The sequence below is a fragment of the Perognathus longimembris genome, chromosome 5 (assembly GCF_023159225.1).
Source record: "Perognathus longimembris pacificus isolate PPM17 chromosome 5, ASM2315922v1, whole genome shotgun sequence".
In the NCBI taxonomy this organism is placed as follows: Eukaryota; Metazoa; Chordata; class Mammalia; order Rodentia; family Heteromyidae; genus Perognathus; species Perognathus longimembris.
This window is the reverse complement of record NC_063165.1, coordinates 30,781,201-30,802,002: the sequence shown is the minus strand read 5'-3', so window position 1 is coordinate 30,802,002 and position 20,802 is coordinate 30,781,201. Positions and strand designations below refer to the sequence as shown.

Below are 20,802 nucleotides of genomic sequence, written 5' to 3'. Positions count from 1 at the left end.
CCCACCCCCACTGCCCATACACACAAAATAAAAGGAGAATAAAACGATTTTGTCATTTGTATTCATGAGCACATATGTCCTCAGCCCAGTCTACTCCAATTAAACTAGGAATTATGGAATGGTACTGAAGGTTTACTGAATGAACAAAAAAACAAACTTGATAAAATCTCTCTACTGACATTTACATACCAGCCTCTTTGTTAGTTAAAACACAGTATAAGTTTTCAGAAAGAAAAACTTTTTTCTAGAGTGTTGATTTTTTTGTCTATTTGTCAACTTTTTTTGTTGTTGATTGGTTGGTTTGTTTTAGAGACAGGCTCTCACTACAGAGCGTAGGCTGTCTTGGAACTCAGCATTCTGCCTCAGCCTCCGAAGTGCTAGGAGTAGAGGTTTGCACTTCCATGCCTGGCCTTGACTAATATATACAAAATCCACAAAGACAAACTCATTTTCTCCAACGGTTAAAGGTTTTGCTATGACTAACCAATTGCTATGACAATTATAAATTCAGATGATAATTGTTGTAATAACTTTTCAACTAAGTTAATACATTAACATTGTAAAATTAATCAATGGGCATAATTCAGTTGTCTGACAAATGTTTGCTAAAACTGTCAACTGTCAAATATTATGCCAGGTAAACAGGACACAGAGGTGAAAATGACAAGACACCATGTCTGTCCTCTGTCTGAAATATGTTCAGATTTTATGTCACATAATTAACCTAAATAACATGGACACAAAGCCAGGCATGGGGGTGCATATCTTAATACTAGCACTTTGAAGGCTGAAGGGAAATCATGGGTTTGATACTAGCTCAGGCTACATAACAAGACCCCCTTCTCAAAAAGCAAACAAAGAAAGCATTTAAAAACAACAACACCCAAACAGTAGGTACGAAAGGCCAAAAATGAAGCTTGTCACCAGTGTCTCATACCGGTAATCCTAAACACTAGAAGTCTAAGATCCAGAAGATCCGGTTCAATGACAGCCCAGCCAAAAATAAGTCCAAGAGAATCCACCCCTAAAATAACCATTAAAAAGACAGGCTGAAGACCTGATTCAGGTGAAAATTCAAGCTGAGGAAACCAATCCAGTGAGTACAAGGCCATGAATTCAGACCTCCATTCTGGACACATATACACACAAAAAAATGTGAAAGAAAAGGGAATAGTCATGTGAACTATGTAAATTACAAAGTGAGTGAGTCAAAGAACTCAAAAATTATTTCTCCCTAAAAATTGTGCCAGTCTTCCCTAGGGAGCAATCATTATTTTCTCCCTAAAAATTGTGCCAGTCTTCCCTAGGGAGCAATCACATATACTAGTATAGGTAGATAATGAATAAACTGCTAGAGTTTCTGTTGTTTCTGATAAACCAGAAATGATAAATTTCACATTTTGGGCTACTTTCAACTACCAAGATCATATATAATGAACATCTCAGGAGTAGAATAGTCCCATGAGAAATATCACAAAATGTTGGTCTATTTCCACTTAAATTGTGTTCTAAACAGAAAAAGGTTCTCCAATGATAGCTTGCACAGAAGGGAATCCTTGGCAAAAACAACAGGAATTGAAGAAAGGATTATTTAGAATATTGTCTCTTACAACAGTAATTGTCTTACCAGTTAAAAAGACAACTGATTTCACTGGACAATTAAATTTGATTTGACTTATATGGATTATTCATTCTTGGTATCCAGTTTCAGATGTTACCAACAAACCTAGTTACTTAATGGCAAGAGAAAAATCAGGGTTGGTAATGGAGAGTTTTATGCATGAAGGTGAAATTAAGCAAGTAAATAGGTTTATGTCAGAAAATACAAGGAATACCGAACAGATTCTTAGAAGCTGATTTTTTGCTCTGACCTAGGGGAGAAATCAGTGGTGAACAATAAAAAGAAGCCAAATGAGGGGTGTGTGTGTGTGTGTGTGTGTGTGTGTGTGTGTGTGTGTGTGTAGAGCCAATTGGGTAAAAATCAAGTCAGTACTTAAATTATCTCCAGTGGCATCTTGCTCCATTGAGAATAAATTCAAACTTTTTTTCCCCAAGGTTTGCTTCCCTCCTGTATCACCTACTATATCTCCCCCCACTCTTCTTGAGCCACAAGTTATGCAACCATATTCTCATAATCACTTTCTATTTCTCAAACACTCTAGATTCATCCATGTCGTCTGACCTTTCAGTTGCCACTTTTTTGGCTTGAAATACTCTTCCTTCTGTTCTTTTGTCTTATATTCCTTCACATCTTTACCTTTCATATCTAAGCCAAATACTACCACTTGAGAGAAACGTTCTGACTCCTCTAGCTCTGACTTCTCTGGTATCTCTCACATTCACTCCCATTGTTTGTTTGATTGACTGTCTTTACAACACTCATTCTATGTGAAATCTGCTTTTCAGTTGTTTACTGTGACTACTGATTCTGACTCGCATATACACACAAGCAAAACAACAACAACAACCAAAAAACCCCATAAGTTCCATAACAGCCATAGATTTGTCTTGTCCAATGCTATACAACCATACACCTCCAAAGAATATCTCTTCCTGTACGATAAACAGTAAAAAATACATATTGGTGGGAAGAAAACTCTCACCATGGATGACTATGATGACCATGCAGTGAATCATCCAAACTTAACCTGAAATCACTATTATCTGCCTTGCTGCCCCCCACCCCACCCCCAGCACAGTGCCCTACCAGCAGCCTATTCCAGGGCAGCTTTCACAACTAGTGGGAGTTAAGAGTACTCAATACCATAGGAGCAACCTCCAGCCCCTGACATCTTATCTGGAACCTATTCTCATTCTTCCATTCCTGGTCAGATAAAGAGTAAATGCTCAAAACAGCAGCACAAAGTACAACTACTCAACAAAGGGAGCCATCTGCATAACATCATAGGATTAAAAAATTTTCAGAAGATAGCTTTTTTCACTCATTTTGGGTCTATGATAAGAAAATCCCTTAGAGTTAGCTATTTTCCTGACCCTTCTTTCACAAATGTCCTGGAACATGAAGGTTCCCAGTGTCAAAGTCAAAGATAACCTAGCAATTCTGGCTTAGATAACAAAGAGAAGGAAGAGGCCAAGGAAAAGAAAACTAGATCCTATTGCCCCTTACTCTCTCTTACTCTCATTACTTTACTTTCCAGAATTCTATCCTTTTTTAGCCTAATCCTTAATTGTATAGCAGTCAAGTTCCTGACCAAACCCTGGCACTATAGCTGATTTTGTGTTGAGGTATTATTATCAAGAGAAAGCGTTCCGGGGCTGGGGATATGGCCTAGTGGCAAGAGTGCTTGCCTCTTATACATGAGGCCCTAGGCTCGATTCCCCAGCACCACATGTACAGAAAATGGCCAGAAGTGGCGCTGTGGCTCAAGTGGCAGAGTGCTAGCCTTGAGCAAGAAGAAGCCAGGGACAGTGCTCAGGCCCTGAGTCCAAGCCCCAGGACTGGCCAAAAAAAAAAAAAAGAGAGAGAGAGAAAGCGTTCCAGCTACCACTAAATGTGAGGGGTGCTGCTGACTCATGCCTATAATCTTAGCTACTCAGGAGGCTGAGACCTGAGGATCACAGTTCAAAGCCAGCCTGGGAAGAAAAGTCTGTGATATGCTTATCTCCAATTAACCAGAAAAAAGCTGGAAGTGGAGTTGTGGGTAAATGTTAGAGTGCCAGTCTTAACAGGAAAAAAGCATACAAAGAGACAAACAAAGAAAAAAGGGAGGAAAGGAGAGGAGAGTTTTTATGGAGTCATAAATATTGAAACAAGGTAAAGGCCAAGGCACATCTTATTCCATACATTAAACTCACTCCAAATCAAATTAATACACTTTTAATTCATAAGGGTTCACTTGGAACTGTGAATTTGAGAGAGACAACAGAAAGTGGTTCATTTCAACTGTGAGGATGAAATGTGGCTATGGAAATACTTCTGAGCGGTAAGGTATAAGCTGGTATTTGTAGGGTTTATGGGTGCAAATAAAATATTTCCAAGAAGAAAAGCACTTTGAAATACAACTCATTGGAGATGGCCAACCTCCTGGATTAGCAAACAGGCAATCTAAGTAACACATCAAAGATGTATAGAAAATAGAGGGTAAATGATAGTTGGAGACTGTCAGAAAGATCCTGTCCAAGAAGCCTAGCTTGAGGAGTTAATTGGAAGGTATACCCAGATAATGGTATCTGTAAATCAAGTGCATGTATGCAAGTCTAAGAAAAGGATATGTATGAATGATGGAAGATTTATGAGATAGTATAAGGCAAGGGTAGAAATAGACCTTCATTTGAGCCATTATAATCACCCTAGAGCAGTCCTATTTTTTCCAATTGAAATGAACTAAAAATTCTGTCTCAGAGGGCTGTTGGAAAAATGAAGCGAAATGGCAGAGAGGCAGCCCAGGGCAAAAGAGGATCACAGGAAAACACACTAGAGATAACAGTAGGTGCCATATATACAGCGAATGCTTCCCTCACCTACTCAAAACACACCATCCAGAATGTATATTATGTCTGGTCCAGATGTCTAGTCCCTGCATAGGATCATACCTCCCGTGGAAGCCATCTGGAAGTAGGCATGCTTATCATGGAAATGTAGGAAGGATACACAGAATTATCTGTTTCATGCTGTGGCACACAGAACTATCTCATAGAAGAAAATGACTGTGAAAAGCAGTCCCCTAGCACTGAGTTCTGAAATCAGAAATTTAAGAATTACAGATCTATAGTCTCTTCCCATTCCATGTTCCTCCTAAGGATAGATCAGGAAGGAAAGGCAGAGTCATAAAAACACTTTCTGACCAATGGAAGGTGGGACTCACCCTTCCTGTTTAAAGCAATCTCTCCAGCTCCCTTGCATTTTATCTGGAGATTATTAGAGATTATTATCTAGTATCTGAAACAGTCTTATTCAAGTATAGCCAACAATCTAGTAGTGTGTGTTTTCCCCCCTTTCAAATCTTCATTTTAAACCTAAGAAAGAAACACCACAAACTAATTTACATCGGTCTAATCAAATAGCCTGGAACACCAATCCGATCAGATCTTGACCAAATCTTTCCAAATACTTAACCTGTCCGTGTAAATAAAAAGTTATGTGGTGTGGAGCTGGGAAAGGAAGTTGGAAGACAGGAAGCCAAATATTCAGTCTACCATAACAGAGGTGGCCAACCAGGAGAGCAGCCCTGGTTTGAAGGTCAGTTGCACTAGGTACACTTGGACCCTGGAGGACAATTACTTTCAGCTGATGTGCTGTTTCCTTAACCATCTGCCTTGAAGTATTTGCGCCGGTCCTCTAAAAGCAAAGTTGCTTGAGAATTTAGAATCTGTGTGGGCTTTGACAGACGAGGAGTCCTTGTCTCCCCCATTCCCCTCCTACAGGATTTTCAAACATTACCTTTGAACCAGCTCTCACCTCACACCCCCAATCCCTTTTCTATTTCTCCCTCCCTCTGCTTCCTCTCCTGTTCCTTAACCATAGGGGCCTTAGAGAAGGTGATTTGGGTTTCTCTGGGTTTCTGGAAATCGCTCTTTCTACGTGTTGGTTTTTTTTTTTTTTCTTAAATCAAAATAACAGCACAGAAGAAAGGAGTGGAAGTAGCTGGGAATTTGGAGCCAACAACCTCAACATCATGTTTCTTCTCTCTCATCTAGAAAAAGTGACAGTAATCCAAACATTACAATTTTCTCACCACCTTCCTTCACCCCAAACTACCTCCTTAGCGCTTGTTTTGTTAGGTTTAGTTCTTTGTGGCGGGAAGAAGGCTTTCTTGGAAAACTTTCTACGGTTAAAAAAAAAAAAAAAAAAAAAAAGACTAATCTTCCAGAATCCCTGGTTATTCCACACTACAGATCGTTTATACAGTACGATAGGGAGTGAGGATCTGGGCACATCTTTGAGCTTCTGGTCCAAACAACCTAACCTCGAGTAGAGAAAACAGATCCGAGTGCTGGTCCCCCGCGCCCGCCACCCCAGCCCGGAGCCGCACACAACCGCAATCTCTCTGCGTGGTGTCCGCTGTCGGCCCCTCCCTCCCCACCAATCCCGACTGGCTCAGTGGTCCCCAGCGCCCCTGACGGCCAAGCCCCCGAGTCCTAACAGCGCGCGTGGAGAAGCAGTCCACGCCCCGTGCCCTCACCCCGAATCCGCAGCCACCTAGGCTCCAGAGCCTGAAGGTCTGGGCATCAGACCCAAGGCCTCCATGACCTCGTTCCGGAACGCAGCCTCCCCGTTTCTCCCCAGCCTCCCTCACCCCAGCACACAAACCCTCAGCAAAGTCAGCCCAAGAGTTACCCGCCAAGGCCCAGGCGCGACAGCCGCAGAGGCGAGCCGGGCTCGGCGGCCGGGGGCCCTGCGTGATCCGCCCGCCCGCGCCGCTCGCTCCAGCCCACTGCCTTCTCTCCCGCGGCGCTTGCCGCATCTGGTCCCCAAAGCTGGTGGCTGGCGGAAACCGGAGGAAGGTGGCGCAGGCACGATCTTTCTACCTCGCGTTCCCGCCAGGGGAGCGGAGGAGGGCGCTGGGGCCCCGAGAGTCTGACCTGCCAGGCAACCCGCGCGCTGACCGCCGCCGCGCCGGCCGGGGTCCGGATCCCCAGCGGCTGCGCGGAGCCCCAGGAAGCTCCTCCTTGCTCCTCCTCAACTGGAGCCACCACAGCGGTGGCCGAGGCTGCCCCTAAGTTCACCCAAGAGAGGTGCAAGGAAAAGAGAAGAACTGCGGGGCTCACCATCCCCGGAGGCGGCGAGGAGGCCAGAGCCCCTACCTTTCCCTCGGGGCAGACACCAGCCATGCGCCCTCGCTGGGCGTCAGAGACAGGAAAATCACTGAGGAGGCTGAGCTGGAGGAAGGCGGCGGGTGGCTTCAGGACAAGGTAGGAGGATCGATTTCCTCTGCCAAAAGGACACTCCCATCCCGCCCCGGTTTGTTTGGAAAGCTGTGGGAGCGCAAGCAAGGGGTGCCCAGGTGCTCCCATGGAAAGCACCAGCTCAGAAACCCACGCAGACACCAAGTCACATACACATACACATACACATACACATACACATACACATACACATACACATACACATACACATACACATACACATACACATACACATACACAGCAAAGTTAATTGTCAGCAAGCTGACAGGCTAGCTCTCGAGTAGACACTAGCAGCCTCTCCCTATGCAGAGGGGATGGTGATATAGCCAGGGAAGCTAAAGGCAGGGCCAGGATCCAAAGAGGGAAGTCTCGCAGCTAGAAATAGGGTGTGACCCGGGCAGAACCTCCTGATTGGGGCAGCAGCAGTTTGCTGATGCAGCTGGGGGCTAGAGATAGTGCAGGGTAGGTGTGGGCGGGTGATTGTGGCCAGGCCTGGCCTGATCACCTGATTTGGGGGAAAAGGGCAGAAGACCTAGGATGGAAGGTGTCAAGCCAAAATAGGGGTGGATATGCTGACAACCCCCACCTCCCATTTTGTTTAATAGGTACGTGTACCAGGTCAGGAGCTTGGGGTATGGACCCTTTTTCTGGAGCTACTTCCTGCTGAGAAGGGGTAAAGTAGTTAATAGGGGTCCCTAAATTGTTGCTCCACCGGGTGCTGTCCAAGAAGCATCTGGTTGACAGTTTGCTAGCTAAGGGTCATTTGTTTTAATGAGAATATTGTGTAGGTTTCTGAAAAATGTAAGGCATAATTAGTAAAAGGCAAAAATTGCTTGTTACAGACACCAAAGAGGCATAAGCCAGGAAGCAATTGATCTTCAGAAGGGGTTATCAAAGATATGACATTTTTAATTTTTTTAAGCTAGCAGCTATCTTTTTATGGCTCTCATGGCTTTACTCTGCCAACCATGTTAAATATAGTAGCAAAACAGTTTTTTTTTTTTTTTAGAAAAGGCAGGTTCCCCTTTTTTAGCATTTAATAAATCTAGGTTTTGGAGGGCCATGTGTGCCAAAGAGTTTAGCTGAGTCTGCAGCCCGTTTCGGGCCTCAGCGGTCTCCATAGCATTAGCCAGTAGTGCCTTACTGCACCTGGTGGAAGTAATTGAGTGACACAGCCCACCTGAGGCTATTTTTACAGAAGTGACTGTAGTTACCAGGTTTATTTTTTACCAAAAGAGGAAGGAGGAGGGCTCACTTCTGTCAGGTTGGGATCCTAAGGAAGCCTTTATCAGTCAACACCTGAAACTTATTAAAAAGTGTACAGTGTGTACTGGGAACTAAAGTTACCACAATGTAAGGGGGGAGTGTGGTAGGGCCCATACAAAATGATAAGGAGGATTTACACAAAAACAGTGTTCCAATGGGGGCCTTAATAACTGATTTAACCAAAACCTTGGTTGAGTACAAAGAGGAAATGGGTGATATCTTTTCTGTACTGGAGATAGATCATGATACCTGACTCCTGTATTCTGGAGGGGGAAGTAAGACTTTTCCAGCTTTATCTTAGGATCACAGGAGCCTGAGGAGGAGGTAGCAGAAATATTTTAAGTTACAAGAGCTAACAGGCATCATGGTTTTTTCTGGCCACTTCCTGCTTGCCTGGGGGTCTGTACTGGACAGGACAGGGTAGTATAATTGAAGCCTCCAGTTACCTGTAGTATTAGGGTGGCCTTGACTTGTTTCCAGGTGGTGTTTTGAGTGAGGGCTCCTGTTAAAGAGAAATGTTTGAAAAGGTGAGATCAGGCAAAAGGCTGGCAAGGTGGCAGGACCAGAACACACCCTGGCCACAAGCCAGAAAAGTTGCATTTGGATTATAAGCCCAGTTGTGGCCCATTACAGGCAAAGAGGAATTCCCATGTAACTGGGCTAGGGTTTTTGGCAACTGGGTAGGGGGAGTGTGGTAGACTAGTTGAGAATAACCAATAAGAGACTAGGGATGTATTGAAGTGGTTAAGGGTCCAACAGCAGGCCTTGGTAGACGTCTGGGTTATAGATTATGTATGGGAGACCCAGGAAGCTACCAAGGCTAATTGTCTTGAGCCTAAGACTTACTATAAATACAATGAGCAGATAACAAAGGCAAAGATGTAAGTTTCTATCCAGTTAAAAAGTAGACAGGTATGGACATTAGATGGGCAAGCTTATTAACTATTTGTCCTGATTTCTCCACTCTAGTTAATTTTGAAAGGGCAAGCACATAGTAGATCCATTTAGGATGTGACACCATTCCCTCTTACTCGTCTCCATAATTCCTCATTGGCAGGACTAGCTTTGTCCTGGGAATCTGCTCATTGTTAGCATGGCTTGTCTCAGTTGGCATCTCTTTTGTGAGTCACAGGGTTTGAACTCAAGACCTGGGTACTGCCCCTGAGCACTTCTGCTCAGGGCTAGCACCTTGAGCCACTTCCAGTTTTTGGCTGGTTAATTAGAGATGAGTCTCTTGAGCCATGCTTTTAGCCTGGCTTTTTGCAGATTAGTTGGGAGATGGGAGTCTCAGAGGGATTTTCTGCCCAGGGTGGCTTTGAACTATAGTCCTCAGATTGAACAAATCTTTGCTACAAAAACTCTTTTTATTTCCAATTAAAGCATCAAAGAGACCAACAGAAATAATAATCAGAGCTTACCTGAGATTTGTTAAGAATTGACTAACAAATACTTGCCAGAGTTGTTTTTCTGTGGGTCTGGCTAGATACTGTAGAGGATAAAATTTGTGAGAATGAAAATCAGTGAATGTGATAAGAGTTTTAAAACTGCTTAACTAAATATAGCACTTTAGGTTACTACTGGAGATTGAAATAAACCACTATCAGCTCTGTATCCAAAGTACCTTACATATTGAAAAGCATATACTAAAATTTAACAAATTTAATAGTATACATGGATATAAAGAATGGCATGCTGGTTTTACATGAGTATATTAATCTTGACCTTATTTAAATCATAGCCAACTTAATTGTCTACCAAGTTTACTCACAAGCTCTATTTTTAAGAATACTCATACCATCTGCTATGTACTCAAACATTATGGGGTTTGTAAGATAATTTTACTTTTCAAACAAAAGAAATGTTTGTTTTTAATATTTGAGGCATTATAAACAAAACTTCTGAACTCAAATAACATTTTTAGTGTAATGTTATAACTCTTAGAAGCATTTGTTTGTACCCAAATTTGATGAGCATTGTGTGGTTTGAGTTTAAAACTGTCCTCTTTTTTCCTGCAGCCTGTGGAGCTAGATTACTTTAAAACTGTCTCAAAACAATTTACTATGACTCTACCCATAGTTAGGCTATAGGGGCAGAGCAATTTATTAGACTTTGGCTCATATTACAGCTTGTATTGATAAATATTTGTTTTAACAAGCAACATATTTAATAATTAACTCCATAACAAAGTTTACATTAGTTACAACTGTAGTAAAAATAATAATAATTTTACACTGTAACAGTTTTCACTTATCACAATATGACTACTTTAAACATGTTTACAGACATAGACACACATACTTGTGCACAAAGTTTTAAGGCACACTTAGATTTTTTTGTGTTTTTTTTTTAAGAAAATCAACTAAGTTTTCTGAAATATTAGTGGCAAAATAAATTTTTGCACATTGTCTGATAAAAATCACATGGTCAATGTTAAAAAAAAAAACAACAGACAACATTCAACTAAATATAAGACAAACCATAACTCCATGTTTAAATAACCATTGGTCACAAGAACAGAAAACCTCTAAAACAATTTTGGTGGTGAAACCCACTAGTATCTAAATTAGCCTTTGAATACCTAGAGGACTGAAGGAGTAAGCTTGGTGGAAGAGTGGGGTATATATTAAACTCACCCTGTAACCTTTTTCTCTTTTTAGGCAGGTATTAATCTCCAGGACCTGTAGAGAGAGTGGGGAGGGGGAGGGGTTCCTCTAGGGAGGCCTATAGCAGCTTCCCAGAGGAGTTTTGCCTTAAGAGAGAAAAAAAAAATCCGTATTTTGGAGTAAGTAAACACAGAAAAGTAAAAGATTGCTTTAGTTTAGGGATGTTATTTGTCTAACTGCTCCCATTATGAGATTTGGGGGGGGGGTGGGGATAAAAGGGAGAAGTTGGCCCCAGTGTGTTCACTGGCCAGCCACTGTCAGTGATGGAATTTAAGTAGGGCTGTTAGCTGGTTGTAGTGACTACATTTACAAAACAAAGAAAGTTGCTTTACCTTTGGAGGCTCTGGCCACCCCCCTCCTCAATCTTGAGTCGGCCACATAAGCAGGCAGGCACACAGGAAGGCAGGCACAGAGTAGTTTTGCTTTGAGAAGACAGTTTACACACTGCAGAAGGGAAGAATGTAGTTAATCTTAGCTAAGAAAATTTTGAGCAGGGAAGGCTAGCCTTTAAAGGAAACCTGGGGGGGGGGAGTTAGGGGCCCCCTTCTTATGTGCACAAGCAGATAGGCAGAGAGAGACACAGACACACACACACACACATACACACACACACACACACACACACACACGAACAACCTGTATTTAAGTGGCCTTCTTTACTTGCCCAATTGCTTGTATATATAGGTCCCGTCAAATATCAGGGTTCAATGTCCCATAAAGAGACCATGTGAATTCATTGTCCAGTGAATACTGGCACCAATTTGATTGCATAAGCATATAAACTTATGAGGCTTAAGGTCAGGCAGGAACTTTAAAAGCTCCAAATCATGCAAAAGACAGCCTAGAGGAGAATCCTGAGGAATTTTAGACAGGGCCCCTCCCATAGTGAGTGGGGGAGTTGACATTAGAGCTTCCATGGACAGTTTTCAGAGGAACTCTGGCCAACTGATGGAGGTAACAAGCAGCAAGAGGGTTTGTCACTGGCAATTCCTGGGTCCAGAACATTTAAGGTAAGCAACAAGCGGGGTGATCACCATAAAATTGTTGGATCACCAACAAGGGCATTGGCAAACACTCTTGGCCTCTTGGGCTAGACTTGGAACTTGTTGCCAAGTTTTTACCCTTGTGTTCGGAGACCTGAACTGTCACCACTGAGGAGGGATGGATCAGCCAATGTCGAATTCAGGAAAGGTGCTTGGTGAGGAGGAATTTACATTGGTGGTTATCTGAGTGGGCCTGAGCTCAGTACCAGGTCGCTGAGGCAGCTCAGATTCCCCAAAGGGGAAGAGCAAAACTCACTGGGGGAGCCTAGATTTGAGTCATGGCACCAGTGAAAGCACCAGCCCATAACTCCAGTTGACACCAAATCATGTAGAGCAAGGTTTACTGGCAACAAGCTGACAGGCTAACAGCTAACGGAGACTAGCAGCCTCTCCTTATTCCAGGGAGGTGGTTATATAGTGCCAGGGAAGCTGAAGGCAGGACACAGAGACGAAAAAAAGGGTGGATATGCTAACACCCATAAACACTGGAGTTTGGTGTACCTGGCACTATGTGTGTACCCAGCAGTTTGGTTTCCAGAAGAAGAAAACTACCAGATTTCCAAGATCTGACCTTGAAGAGACAAAATGTGTCAGTACTTTTTAAGCCTTTTGAGGGAGCTTTTACTTTAGGAAGAACAAAGATGGGAGCATGCTCTAATCCTTCCTACCCCACTCCACCCCAGCCACCTTTTCTTGTTATAGTGGCTCTCTGCAGGGAAAAGTTTTTATGTATCATGCCCTGATACTGAAGACTTTTCAAATGGCAGTGTTTGTCAAATAATTCATTGTCTAGCAGACACTGAGTTCATAGCTGCAACCTTTGGCACTGAGCACAAAATCACATGCAATCAAATGATCTCAGGAGAGAGAGAGACAGAGAGACAGAGACACAGAGACACAGAGACACAGAGAACTGCTGCCTACAGTCTAGACTTGGGTATAGTTCAAAGCTGACAATGTGTCATGTGCGGGAACCTGACACTTCCTCTATCACACAACTTCTAGTATTTGTCTTAATTATAACAATAGCCCCAGAAAGTAATACTTCTTATTTTCCCAGTTTATTAATGAGAACACTGAAAGGGCTCTGATAATTCGTAAATTTTCCCTTCCCACAAATTGCCTTTGTCTTAACCTATTACAATTTGGCTCTTCGGACTTCAGAGTAGTCAAAGAGGTTTAAAGAACTTGTCCATCTGGTTTTTTATTTACTTAATGTTATTTTCTATTATTTTAGTACTAGAGATTGAATGTAGGGTTTCCCTTCATCTACTACTTGAACCACACCTCTGATCCTTTTGCTTCCAGTTTATTTTTCAGATAAGATCTCTTGTTTTTGCCAGGTTAGGCCTCAGACTGATCCTGTTACTTCCACCTCCTGAGTATTTGAGATTATAAGCATGCAGCACTACACCAGGTTATGGCTAACTCTTTTGAAATTTCTTTTACTCATTTAGTTTCTCCTTCATTCTTCATTGTTATCTGCTTGTTTATGATCTTCACATTTAAACCTGCATTTCACCTCACCCTCTCTGGCCTCCTAGACCTTTTTGAATCTGCAATGAAATATGCTAGGGAGAGTGGCCATTTAGTGGTCTAAAGCCCATGCTTTAATATTCATCAGAGGCTAGTGCTGGCAACTGGCCATCTGGCTTACTTCCAAGTCACTGGCCTGCTGTGTGACATTAGGCAAATGATTGCTCCCTCAGTGTGCTTCTTTTTTGACAGCTAAGGAGGAACAGGCTTAAAATTCAAAAATAGAAAGAAAACTGTGTTCTCTGTTCCCTCAGAACCATATGCACAAAACCATCAATTCAGGAAGTAAAAGTGCAGACTTTAAAAATCACCCACAGAAGACGAGTGACCAGTCATTGTGCACCCTAAATCAGCTCCCCTCCAGGGATTGCATATGTTCCTCTGCCCCGCCCTGCAAGCCAGAACCAGTCCCCTTCTAGAAGTGAAAATTTGGATCTTTGCTTCAAAAGCAAGTACTGGAGACCAAAAATGAGTTTCTTTCCAAAATAATACCACTGTAACTTGCAAGGGTTGGGGGGGGGGTTGATCTATGTAACATTAATTTTTAAAAATTAGGGATATATTATTGAATAGGCATATGGTTGCCACTATGAAAATAGTTTGGATTTTTTTGTAGACAAAGAAATAAGCAGGGTGGTGAATTTATATATTAGTATCCCTGTTTGTATTCATGTTTTTGATTACTTTGTTTTTTTGTTGGGGGGATGCTTTCAAAATATAAATTTATTTGACTTTGCCTTTTGATTTCTAATAAGCTAAAACCATAAAGGAGGAAAAGGACACTTTGGACATGGAAGGCCTTTGAACCTCCTCAGAATTCATAATATTTAGGTGTGTGCATGGCCCTGGGCCTCTCTGCTACATTTAATTTTTGATTATGGATAATGCCATCTCCTTTAAGTAAAATTATATTGTTCTATGAGATAGGTCTTCTGCAAACCCAGTGACAGGTAGAAGCCAGTTTTCCTCTACTACCATGGGACAGTACTTGTACATATACAGTCTAGAGGAAGATTCAGGAACTAGTGTTTCTTCTTTGTCCTCCTTTCCTATGTAGGGTTTGCCATACATACTCTCATACTTTATCTTAACTACAGCCTTTTCTGGCATAATTGATGTGAAGAATGTCTACTCCTTGTAGGAGAGTCCTAATCATAAGAGTTTACTGTCTTGCTGAGCCCTTGGCAGCTCCTACCCATAAGCCTAACTACTCAGGAGGCTGAGATCTGAGAAGGAAAGATGTGAAGTCAGCATTGGCATACAAATCTGTTAAAGTAACCAGCAGAAATCCAGAAGTGGAGATATCATTCATATGATAGAGCACCAGCTTAAAGAGCTTAGTGAAGTTACAAAGCTTTGAGTTCAAGCCTTAGTAGTAACACACACACACACACATGAAAGAATATCAGATTGTAGTTGAGAAACTCCAAGACTAGAGATACTTACAAAATGCCAAGAATTTAATTTTCTACAAAATCTTTCCATGAGGTGTTAATGCTTAATGTTTTTAGCTATACTTCTGTGCCTCATCTTGGGTAATTTGCAGAGCTGAATTTACCCCATTTCACTTCATGTGACTGATTATGAAAACATTCTTGAGTGTTTGATTTCTACTTCTACAATAAGGCATCTATTAACTTTGTAACAGACAAAACAAATGAAAGGATTTTTTCAAAGTACGTTAGAAGTCTAAGTCTATAATTACTTAGAGACATTAAACGGAGCTGTACATGTTGAGAAAGGGGAGTCATTTTGTTTTCTGAGTAGATGTGATTAACAAAAAGCTGATGTGGTCAAGAGGTGTGTTGTGTATACCATGATCCTGGGAGTCTTGATAGTGACATGCTTTGAGGTATTTTTTATTCTCATCCTCAGAATCCTTCTACTCTTGCAGGAAATTGTCACATTACTGTAAGGTACTTTGTAAGAAGGGTTCTTTATCAGGCTGTGGAACGTTGGGAGGATACAAAGTCAGCACTGAAGACTCCACCAGGGATTGTGCCATACCCAGACATCTACCTGTCTACTCTCTGCCATTATAGCTGAAAATAAAGAGAAGATAACAGAGGGAAGGCAAACAGGAATCTGAATATATTCAAATGTGAAGCTCATATATCTATATATTATATGCAGCAATCCTGTATACTAGTTACCATTATCCCCATTTTCCAGTTGAAGAATCAAAGATTCAGAGAATTTACATAATATATCCCAAGATGTGAAGCTAATATGCCTAAAAGCTGGGATTAGAAACAAAGATTAAGTAATAATATCCTTTTTTGCCCAAGATGTAGTGCCTTTGTGTTCAAGAATTGATTCATATAAGAAAATTTAATCTTTATTATTTTGGACAATGATATTTGAGGAAAACATTTATAAGCATAATACAATGAGTACTCTATTGCCTTAAATAGCCTTTCATGAGCTGGGCATGAAGCTGTCAAGAGAAATGGTATTGAAGTCATTTCCAGTTCCATTGTTCAAGTTTGTGTTCTCTCAAATCAGAATGTTTTCTCCAGGGATATACAGGCATAGATTAATAAAACTTTTCTTCAGAGAGTTATACATGGTAACTTTTTTCTTTAGAATCCCATCTGAACTCAACAGGTTCTGTCATCCCATTTTTAAGGTAACTACACTGAAATAGACAGTAACTAATACATTAGGCTCATCAATGTGAAGATCCAGTATTTGATTTTTCTTTTTTACATTTGTACTCTTTCTTGGAAACTGTTATACTATAGGACCTTGTAATTACTGTAGAACCAGTATCAGTAATGAAGAGTCATACATAGAGAGGACCGCCTGTCATGGGCTTTGCCCACTGCATGTACCCAAATGTGATGGTATCAGGAGGTGGGCATTTAGGAGGTAATTGGCTCAAGAGGGAGGAGCCCTTGTGGATGAGACTAATGTCCTTATAAATGGACAGAGAGTTCTAATACTGTCTTTCTACCAGGTAGAGAAGATAGCTGACGGTAGCACAGAGGACCAGTACTAGAGCCTAAAAATGCTGGCTTCCTCATCTCTGAACTCCAAACAGCCCTTCACACCACAACCCATTGATTAACAAATCCATGATCAATAAATATTGGTTATAAGTCACCTAGTCTAATACTCCAGTTGTTAAAGTCTGAAGTCAAAATACAAAGGATAAAATCTGTCATTTGGCAGTTTGCTTAAACTAGGGATCTGTTCCACTACATTTTGTTTGTTTTTGTTGTATTTTCTCATACACATTTTACTGTTTTTCTACTCAGCGGCCATATGGCAGCAGGTTTCACACATTTGCACATTAAAGATGATAACCAGTCAATGTGTCAAATATAGCCACTTAATGGTACACTCATCAACCGGAAACTGATCCATTAGTTATCTCTAGTGGGGTCCGAAGTAAGAAGTACTGATGACTTTAATCCTCATCATAATTTTAGTATGATCTCATAAATGGAAGATCTTTTGTATTTCTGCCTAGCAGACTGTATAATTGTGTGTTTTCTTAGAAGAAGAGATAGGAGTAGGCCGAATTTAATTATATGTCTCTGTGTACATCACATGATAAGTAATGCATTTTAACTGAGTAATTTGACTGGTTACTGACAGTATGGATATTTGAGATTTTCCTTGGCCTTTTAGGGGCCAAAAGCAGTGCCATTGAGAATCTAAGACAAACTTCTGATTCACAGCCTGAAAAACAATAAATATCAATCAATAGTGGCTATTTGAAAGTTGTCCCTGAATTTACTTCTACAGAATGAGTCATGGGATCACTTAAGAAACTGTGCATGTCCCTTAAAGTTATGTCAACCTCTTACCTATATCACCTCTTACTCTTTATCTGCAGTTCCTTATGCTCACACATAATCCACATTATCTCTTACTATGGTCTTAAATCTCAGCCTTGCACCTTAGGCTTGCTGAGTGTTTAGTGTGTTTATCAATACCCAGTCTATTCAGAGTACCCTACAGAAGCAGAGACAACAAAACTAAAACCTAAGTCTTTAGGCTTGCAGCCCAACTAGCCTTCCACTGAGAATGCTTTTTCTCCTCCTTCTTTTCACTTTCAAAATCTGTTATCCTGGCCTTCCCTTCTTTTCCCCTATCTTACTTGCACATTTGTCCTTTATGTCATTAACACTCTTCACTTCTAATCATTAAGTGCATAATTATCAAATGCCGACTCTTTACCAGAAACTGTCATTTCAGGAGCCAGGAAGTGCATAAAGTCCACCAGTAGGGAAATGGAAAGAAAGTCGAGTGCTCCTAGATCTTAATGTCTAATCATTAATATGTCCAGAAAGAGTTTTAAAGCTCATTTGGGGGCTGGGAATGTGGCTTAGGGGTAGAATGCTTGCCTAGCTTGCTTGAAGCCCTGGGTTCGATTCCTCAGCACCACATAAACAGAAAAAGCCAGAAGTGGCACTGTGGCTCAAGTGGTAGAGTACTAGCCCTAAACAGGGACAATGCCCAGGCCGAGTTCAAGCCCCAGGACTGGCAAAAATAAATAAATAAATATATATTTTTAGAAAAAGCTCATCTGGTTGATTCCTTGTCTCTATTGCAATTGCACTACTCTTTTTTCTCCACTTCCTGAGTCATCCCCAGCTGACATCTCATGGTGTAGAGCTGCACTTTGTTATAATACCCTAGTGACCACAACTCATCGTCATCCTTCTCTGCCGAGGGCCAATCTCTTGAACTCTGTCTCATTTAGCCTTACCTGCTCCACCAACCTCTGTTTCCCTAAAACAATGTACAAGAATGGACTCTACCTTTTGTGACTCACACAGTCCAGGGTTTTTTCTCTCTTTTGAATGAAACTGGCACAAGTTGAAGGTTTTGTTGTTGTTTTTGTCTTTTGGTTATCTAGTTGTATTTTGGTTTGGGCTATTTCCTTACTTGTTAATCTGTAACAAAAAGTCACTGACACAACAGAAATCTAAAGGTGGTTATCTTCTTGAGATGGAGAAGAGATACAAATTTACAACAGAGGCATATGGGGAAATGTAATTCTTATTAATAATCATCTGTTAAAAGAGCAAGGTAGGGGGCTGGGGATATGGCCTAGTGGCAAGAGAGCTTGCCTCCCATACATGAAGCCCTAGGTTCGATTCCCCACCACCACATATACAGAAAATGGCCAGAAGGGGCGCTGTGGCTCAAGTGGCAGAGTGCTAGCCTTGAGCAAAAAGAAGCCAGGGACAGTGCACAGGCCCTGAGTCCAAGGCCCAGGACTGGCAAAAAAAAAAAAAAAAAAAAAGAGCAAGGTAGCCCCAAGTGAAGAAGTGGCTTTTGACAGACTTGAGAGCTCAGCTGGAGCAGAACATGATGTTTGTTGAGCACTGACATGGGGCTTTGCAGTATTTATCACATGCAACAGTAACAGACCTGGTAAGTGAATACCACCGAGTATTCTGTTCATACAAAGAGATTCAGAACAAGAAACAAACCCAAGTCATCCTCATTTGACAGAGCAGAAGGATGTAGAAAATCCCTTTGTAGATTCTGAGAAAGCAAAGAATAAAAGTAACTGAAAAATGTTAACTTGTTTCTGAAGATTTGAATTGTATAAAATACTGGCCTGTTTGTGTCACTAATATGTATTTCAATTTCCACTTTTCAAAACTTTCCATTTGTCTCTGTTGTATTAGGATATTACTTATATTTATACTAAAAATTATTTCTATTAGAATTAGTTATCATTTAACATAAAGCTCCATCTGGGAATAGCCTATTGAATAAGGACAGCCTGATGCAGTGTCCTGTGGGCCTCTCTTTGTAAATGTTATTTCAGACAAAATTCAGTACCTGCTTTGAGAATAGAGAGTGGAGTTCCAGGAACAAAGAATTCCTAGGCAAGTAAGTTGGTGGGCTAGTACTACTGCAAGGTCCACTCAATACATATTAACACACCCATGAGTCAGATGAAAACAGCCATGATGAAAGGTGTTTGACTTCTCTTCATGGGAAAACACACCATTGTGGTTGTGGTAAAACAAGGTTGTTTTTGTGAGGCATGGCTCTAACTGGCCCCCCTCCCTCCAATTATATTATATACCTATGTTGCTATCACTCACAGTCAGTTGAAAAAAGAAAAAAGGGAAAGAAAAGCTAGAAATCAAAATGGATTTGGTTCTCTGTCTAGCAAGACAACTAAGATCAGGGTCCTTTCAAGACATTAACCATGAATATAAAAGAATTGAGATTAATGTCACTTCATGAGAAATATATTTGGAAGAAATTAAAAACCAGTAATTAGAGTTTAATATGAAATTATCATCTTATTGTATTTTGAAACATATATGTTGTAACATTTCCTGATATTTTACTACATGAAATATCTCAGGAAATGGAATGAACACTAGCTGAAATAGAAATGAAGGAATCAATAAATGGTCATCTTCTCTCCCTTCTCTCCCTTCTCTCCCTTTTCTCCCTTCTCTCCCTCTCTATATAAGGCAGGGCTGGGTTGGGGTCAGCCCCTTCTCTCCCTTCTCTCCCTTCTCTCCCTTCTCTCTCTTCTCTCCTTTCTCTCCCTTCTCTCCCTTCTCTCTGGCCATGGATCATCTTGGCCACAGGCCAGCAGGTCAGTAATAAACTTTCTCTCCTGCCTGAAAAAAAAAAAGGTCATTACTTTGAACTCCATGTTTCAGTTCAGGAATAATAAAGTAGTTCTTAATTCAAATTCAAGTTAATGTCTGAAGTAACTGATTATTTTTTTAAAAGTTGGCTCTTCTTTATTTCAACAAAAGGAGCTTGTACAATATAAATTTTCTAACTTGAAGAATTCTTTTACTCTTTCCCAAGCCTGTTTCAATGATTTATATGGGGTTTACATAGCCAGACCACACAAACTGTGTTTTTCATATTTTCTCTATTTTTGAAGTGGTGACAACTGGGGCCTTACTGGTTGGAAAAGGACAGCTTGCCTCAGAAATGCTAATTCCTAGATACAGGGAAAGCATGTTTTTCATAGGCAAACTAACCAACCCAGAGCCCACTCTTACCCTCCACTTCCTCTAGGGGACCCTAGCACTCTAGGCCCATGTTGTAGGGCCAGATACCAAGCAACTTGGGAACCCTCCTACCTCATATTCCAGAACCTGGGGAACATATTAAAATTAGCAAATTTTGAACCCATTTTATCCTTTCTTGCTCTATTCTTTTCCTCAGAAACTACAGTCAAACTCTTGCCCTTTATAATGGGCTGCTCCTACTCTCTGACTGACCCTGTATTTCCCCACATGGCCTTCTGTGGCCTGTTTCCTGTTTCTAGGGAGCTGCAGGCATAAAAATCTCTTTATGAAAGTAACTTCATTGTCTGCAGGCCTTTCCCAGACTTAATTAAACAAATATTCCATCCACTTTAAAATACAAAGTCAACTGCTGGACCTGCTATGCAGAGCAATTCAGGCAGAGAAAATAGT

General features: G+C 41.2%; 1 protein-coding gene and 1 long non-coding RNA gene across 5 annotated transcripts in view; one reads left to right on the top strand and one right to left on the bottom strand.

The window, feature by feature from the left end:
- The window catches only part of St3gal6 (ST3 beta-galactoside alpha-2,3-sialyltransferase 6), a 60,824-nt gene extending 53,836 nt beyond the window's left edge, over positions 1-6,988 (bottom strand). The window contains exon 1 of one of the 3 annotated variants that reach the window (XM_048346486.1): positions 6,730-6,988. The gene's annotated coding sequence lies outside the window, so the exon portion shown is untranslated. Of the gene's footprint in view, positions 1-6,298; positions 6,521-6,729 lie in introns of those variants that run through there. The other 2 variants (XM_048346485.1, XM_048346484.1) reach the window with 2 other exon arrangements.
- The window catches only part of LOC125351616, a 54,572-nt gene continuing 40,487 nt past the window's right edge, over positions 6,718-20,802 (top strand). For both annotated transcript variants that reach the window (XR_007210980.1, XR_007210981.1), the window contains exons 1-2: positions 6,718-6,873; positions 14,131-14,206. This is a non-coding gene — a long non-coding RNA (uncharacterized LOC125351616). The remainder of the gene's footprint in view (positions 6,874-14,130; positions 14,207-20,802) is intronic.